Source organism: Alexandromys fortis, unplaced genomic scaffold (assembly GCF_014885135.2).
Source record: "Alexandromys fortis isolate MF-2015 unplaced genomic scaffold, M_Fortis_MF-2015_v1.1 scaffold_413, whole genome shotgun sequence".
NCBI classification, from domain to species: Eukaryota; Metazoa; Chordata; class Mammalia; order Rodentia; family Cricetidae; genus Alexandromys; species Alexandromys fortis.
The window spans coordinates 29,452-36,243 of NW_026068299.1; positions in this window are offsets into that span (position 1 = coordinate 29,452).

Sequence of the window (6,792 nt, forward strand, 5' to 3'; positions counted from 1 at the left end):
ACAATGAACGGAGATACGAAACTTCAATATTCTTTTGATGTATTTCTAGAAAAATCTGTCAGAGTCCAAAAAGTTGCAAAACACTGCAAAGAAATGAAAATATTTGAAACAGAACTGACTATTGGCTGCACAAACTTGAGAGTCTAGTATGCACTTATAGTGTTTATTATCTGCTATATTTTATCGTATGGTTAGACTTTTTTCTTAAATAATATTCTATATTCCTAAAGTTAAAATTTTATTAATATATTTTTCATATAAAGTGTAATACCATTTCTCCCTCCCTTACTCTTCTAAATGTGTCTTGTATTCACCTTTTGTTCTCTCAAATTCATCTTTATTTTTAGTTACCTTTATATATGTACACACACAATGACACACATGTATTTGTCCTTCTAAATATATGAATGTGATATAATTAGTCTGTATAATACTATTTATTTCTCTATAATTTTAGGGGTGACTATATTTCTAGGAGATGTAGTCTCATAGCAAACTCTCTGTTCTCTTGGTTCTTACAATCTTTCTTCCCTGTCTTTCATAATGTTTCCTGAACCTTAGATGTAGGAGTTCTGTTATTGATAGATCAGCTATGATTGGACCTCTAACAACCTCCTGTTATCTGTATATTTATTGGTTTCTGTTTTTTAATAGTGTTTGTCTAAGGCTATAGGAATTGTTTTGAATAGTTGTAAGAGCTATATTCATCTGTGAGTACAAGGACAAATATTTATATATTTAGATTGTAATTAGGAATTCTGTTTATTTAGTAATAATGACACTAGCCCTGGATAGTTAGATTTCTAGAACTAGGCAATGTTCCTTGTATGAAAGACCTTAAATCCAATTAGATAGCTATTATCTACAACTAAGATGTATGTTCCCCTATTGGACCCTTAGATTATAGTGCTATGCTGGACCTGAAGAGAACAAATAAAGCTTTAAAACTTCATCTTCAGAAATGCTGAAGCATTAGCAATAGCTTTCTTGTAATGTTTCTTTATGATAAATGGTTCAAAGTGTTCACGATGATTAGCTTTAAAAATAATTACTTGTGTATTAGAGATAAGCCTGTCATGTAATTGAGAAAGAAAAAACAATAAATGTTACATCAGAATTTAATAAAACAAAGAAATGTGAAGAAAAGCCCAAGAGAAGGCACAAGAATCAAAGATCCACTCATTTGCACACGCATGAATCCCACTGAAAACCCTAAGTTGGAAGTCATAACATATATTCAGAAGTCACTTTGAGGCTCTGTGCATGCTATTCTCCAGTGCCTGAGTTCATTTGAACTTTAATCATGATGGTTTAAGGCAGTGGTTCTCAACCTCCAGGGTGGAACACTTTCACTTGGGCTGCATATCAGATATCCTGAATATCAGATATTTATATCACAATCCATAACAGTGTCAAAATTAGTTATATAGTAGTAATGAAAATAATTTTATGTTTTGTGGTAACCACAAAATGAGGAAAATGTTACAGCATTAGAAAGGTTGAGAGTCAAAGGTTTAGAGGGTCTTGATAACTTGGTGTCCTCTATTCTCTTTGACTCTTCTTCTTCCTCTGGGTTCATGGAGCTCTACCAGGGGTGAGGGAAGCATCTATTTAGGATTGAGTGTTAAGATACTCATCTGAGTGTAGGAGAATGCCAATAGCAATTATTTCATTGGTACATTTAAAGGACAGTAGTATTGCTTATACCAAACTCCCTGGAATAACTGGTCTCTGATTCTGGTAACCAAGCAGTGTTAGATACAGGTTCGATCTTGTATAGTGGTCCTTAAAACAAACCAGACATTGGTTGGTTACTTTAACAAACTTGTATGAACAAATCCCTAGCATATCTTGTAGCCACGATACCAATGTATATCCAAGACTTTGAGGCTAGGTTCTTGTTTATGCTTGGTAGTAGTGTGCAGAATACCTTTGTGTACCTAAGATGGTAGAATGTAGGAATGAATGATCTATGTAGGTACCAAATCTATTTGTCAAGGTTCAATAAGTTGTGTTATGTTTAACACTAGAGATTTGCTGTCAGTTTGTGGAGAAAAATCTATAGTCTTGGTTATAGCCTTGGTTGTTGGGATTTCATGGGACCCTTTTGGCTAACATCTCAATTATATGAAACCCATTCTGATGGGGAACCTTTTTCAGCCAATGGTCTTTGAGAGGCTGGACCAACTCAGTGCATGGCTTTGGGTACCAAAAAGTCATGGTCCCACCTACTGGCAACTCTTCTTCCCATATGCCACACCTGGATGTTGGACCCAGTTCCTATTTCCTCATCATAATTTGTGAGCTTCTCTTTTAATAAAAAACCTTAGCAAACCCTATTTAGAGCTAGTGTGGGATTATTTGATTTACATTCCCCCCCATTTGATGCATTCTACTTCATCTGGCACCCTCAATGTGGGAACAAGTCCATGTTTACAGGGACCATACTCCCGACCATCCTGGGCATGTTTCTCACCCATCTGTGGCCCACTGTCACTACTAAGGAACCTGACTTTTCAAGCCCAAAGCTTGCAAGCCACATGCCGTTGCTTCTGCAACCAGCAATCCCTGCTGCATTACTTCCCCTGGTGGTGCACAGTTCACAGTTTTTGACTGACTGAAAGCTTTGCGCTTCCTTTTATTCTGGCCACCAACTCTCAGAATCACTTTGGTTGTCATTAACAACTGCTCTTAATTTGTTAAACAAAGCATATTTTTCAGTATTTAAGTAGGTGACAGTGTGTGTGCACTAAACCAGAGTGGGACCAAATTAGAGATGCTGTTTGTGTCTCTTTTCTGCATTCATCCACTATGTGGCTACAACTGTGACACCTGGTGGCCAATAAAGATGATCACAACTACTCCAGTTACCTAATTAACTAAGCCAGGTAAGATTTGAGAGTTATATTATGACTGATAATATTATTTTTCTGGAATTTAATAACCATTTTGCTTATGTTATTCTGCAAGGCTTATGTGAATTTTCTTATACATCCATTTATTTGATTTTGGGAATTAGCTTTGTTTTTCATATTATATCTTTAAGAAGATGGTTTGATAACAGAGCCACAAATGCGGCACTTTTATAAATAATACAGTCTTTACAGACTTACAGTGAACAGCTAACTGAAAAAAGGACCGTTGAAAAGGATAACATTAATTTGACAGACAAAATCTAATCAATTTTGAATGGTGTTGAGAAATTATCAGAAAGAATTCATGCTGTTGAATTTAACAATTGGAATCTGTTGAAAAGTTATGATAGGTTAACAAATAATGTATCTTTTCAGGAAGGCAATATGCATGCCATCAAAAATATGTCCAAGGATGAAATGTTATCTTTACCAGACAAACTTCATATGTTGGAATCATATGTGCAGAATAAAGACCAGAAGCTAAATGAATCAATGAGGGCATTAGAACAGAACACTGGATAGGAGATTTAGGCTTTATAAAAGATAGTGGTAAAAAGATTTAAAAAGATTGAGACTATTATCAAAACTGATGAGCAGGGAGAGAAGCGACAAGGACAGGTTTCAGCCTCACCAGTATGTGCCAGAGTCTGGGATGATTTTCCCAGAGATTTACTGCTTATGCAGTAATGTCTTCTGAGAAGCCCATCTGGCACCATATATTCTAAGGTAGTCAAAGAATATAAATGACATGCTATATGTATGAGAAATCTAAAGGAAATTAAGAAAGCAATAATATCTTATGGCTTTCACTCACCATTTGTTAGGGAATTGGTAAAAACATTGGCTTCAAGCAATAAGGCTACCCCACACGACTGACTTTAGTTAATCTCAGTGGTCCTAGAAGATGGACCCCAACTGCTATGGAAATGCTATTGGTGAGAAGAGGCAAAAACTTTAGAACAACAGGGAAAAGTAAAAGGCCTTGAGACTTCCCAAAATCAAATTCTTAGTGGGGGCTATTACTCTGATCATCAGGAAAAGGTTTTCAATGACAAACTCACCTTGTCCCTATGTAGCACAGCAGTTTTAAATGCTTGGGACAGGATTTAGAAACTAGGAAAGAGAATTGAGTTGTATACCAGGGTTAAACAGAACCAGAGAGAACCCTTTAGTGACTTTTTACAAAGAGTAACTAAGGTTGTACAAGTAAGAGTAACAGATTTAGTAGATAGATGAGTACTTATTGAATATCTGGCTTTTAAAAAATGCCAACTAAGAATGAAAAAAGATACTTGGGCCTTTACAGGTCATATCAGAACCAACAGATGAATGAATCATGCATACAATGAATGTTGAGACACATTTGACAATAGTACTGAGGTAGGGGAAGCAATTTCCAATGGTATGAGGAGACACCAAAATGTCAAATGTTTTAATTTTGGTAGCATAGGACATCTGAGAATGGACTGTAGGCAAAGAATTCTTAGACATAATGTCTCCTATGAGAATGGCAAGATTAGATGGTCTCAATCATCTGGAATATGTAGGAGATGTGACAAAGACTGACATTGGACCAATGAAAGTAGATCAACAAAAGACAGCCAAGAAAACCTGATACCATCAGGAAACTCCTTGGAGGGCCTATCAAATGTGGTCTAGTCATTCCCAGTCACTGTGGAGAACATGTCTCACCAAAAAATTGAAAAAAATCCAGTGCCTACTGTTAAAAAACATACTTTTCTTGATGATGGAATAGATATGGAGGATGAATCAAAAACTCCTGTAGGAAATAGAAAATGCATATTTTGGCATATATATATATATATGATCAAAGACAAAAGCTAAGAGTACATATAAATAATGCATAAGAGAGATTACTAAATATGGGTATAGACATAAGTATTATTATTCCAGATTCTTGGTATCCAAATTAGCCTCTTCAAGAGCCAATTCGATTCCTAAAAATTGGAATCGTTTCTCAGATGAAACAGAGCATGAGATGGGTTGAATGCCTATGGCCAGAAGGAGAGAAAGGAAGGCAGAAGCTGTATGTAGTGAATATTTCAGTGAATTGATGGTGTCATGACCTGTTGCAGCAATGGAATACCCAGATTAACCTTTCTGCAGTTCCAAAGGATAGTATAAGGTATTGTAAAGAAAGGTCAATAACCACTCAGGCTGTACAAGAACACAAAACAACTAGCAAACCTTCAGAGGTACTAACCGCCTTAACTTTAAAATAGTTGACTGAGAAACCAGTCTGACTTAAACAATGGGCTCTAACAGAAGAAAAACTGCAGGCTTTAGAACAGCTGGTACAGGAGCAACTAGATGCTTACCATATTGAACAATCAACTAGCCCTTGGAATTCTCCTGTTTTCATTGTTAAAAAGAAATCTGGAAAATGGAGATTGGTGACAGATCTAAGAGCTGTCAGCAAGGTAATTCAACCTATGGGTCCTCTACATTCTAGAATTCCTCTGCTTTCTCTATTTCCAAAAGGATGACCTCTCAGAGTTATTGACTTAAAAGATAGTTTCTTCACTATACATTTACAAATGAAGGACAGAGAAAAATTTGCCTTCACAGTGCCTACTTATAATAATTCTCAGCCTACTTGGAGATTTCAGTGGCCCTTCCACTCACAAGGAATGCTCAATAACTCCACCCTGTGCCAACATTTTGTAAGTCAGTCATTGAAAATAATAAGTAAGCAATTTTGTAAGTCTATAATTTAGCATTGCATGGATGAATTTTACTCTCTTATTCAAATGCTGATTCTTTAGAAAAAATGTTTGAAGTGAAGAAAGTTTTGAATAAATGGGGAATACAAATTGCTCCTGAAAAAATACAGAGAGGAGATTCTGCTAATAACTTAGGTTATAAAATAAATTTACAGAAAATAGGAACACAAAAGGCACATATTAGGAGAGACTGATTGTGGACTCTTAATGACTTTCAAAGATTGTTAGGAGAAATTTACAGTCTATGACCAGCTTTTGGAATAACACCTGATCTAATAATTCATTTAAACAAAACCTTAGTGGTGACAACGACTTTTAAATAGTCCCAGGGAATTAATAGCTGAAGGTGAAATAAAATTGACTGTCATTGAAAAGAAATTACAGGAGGCACATGAGGGTAGGGTGAATCTAAATCTTAATTTATTCTAGTCATATTACTTTCCAGAATTTTCCCTATAGGAATTTTAATGCAGTGGGCTGATACTATCTTAGAATGGGGATCTTTTTTAGCACATAAAGAAGTAAAAAATTAAAAACATGTAGAAAATGTATCTGAATTAATTACAAAAGGAATATTGAGACTTTGTCAAATAGCAGGTATAGACTCAGCACTGATTTTAGTGCCTTTTACTACAAATGAAATTTAAAAAAATATGGGAAGAGAATGTAGCCTGGCAAATAACTTGTGCTAATTTTTTTTAGGACAGATTAATAGCAATTATCCTAAAAGCAACATAATTATCCTTATGAAGAGAGCTACTTGGATTCTTCCCCAAAGTGTATGTGACACATCAATAACTATAGTCTGAACATTTTATACTGATGCAAATAAGTCAGGAAAGGAATGTTACAAATCATAAGATTTGAGTAAGTTGGAACAAAGCCCTTATAATTCTGTCCAAAATGCAGAGCTATATTCATTCTATTTTCATGGTACTAAGAGATTTTAAAGAACCTGTCAATATAGTTACTGATTCACAATTTGCAGAAAGAGTTGTCTTGCATATTGAAACCACTGAATTTATACCAGTTCATACAGAATGAACTTCATTGTTAATTCAGGTTAAAGATATAATCAAGAATAGGCTTATCCCTTATACATAACACACATCTGATTCCATATGGATCTGCCA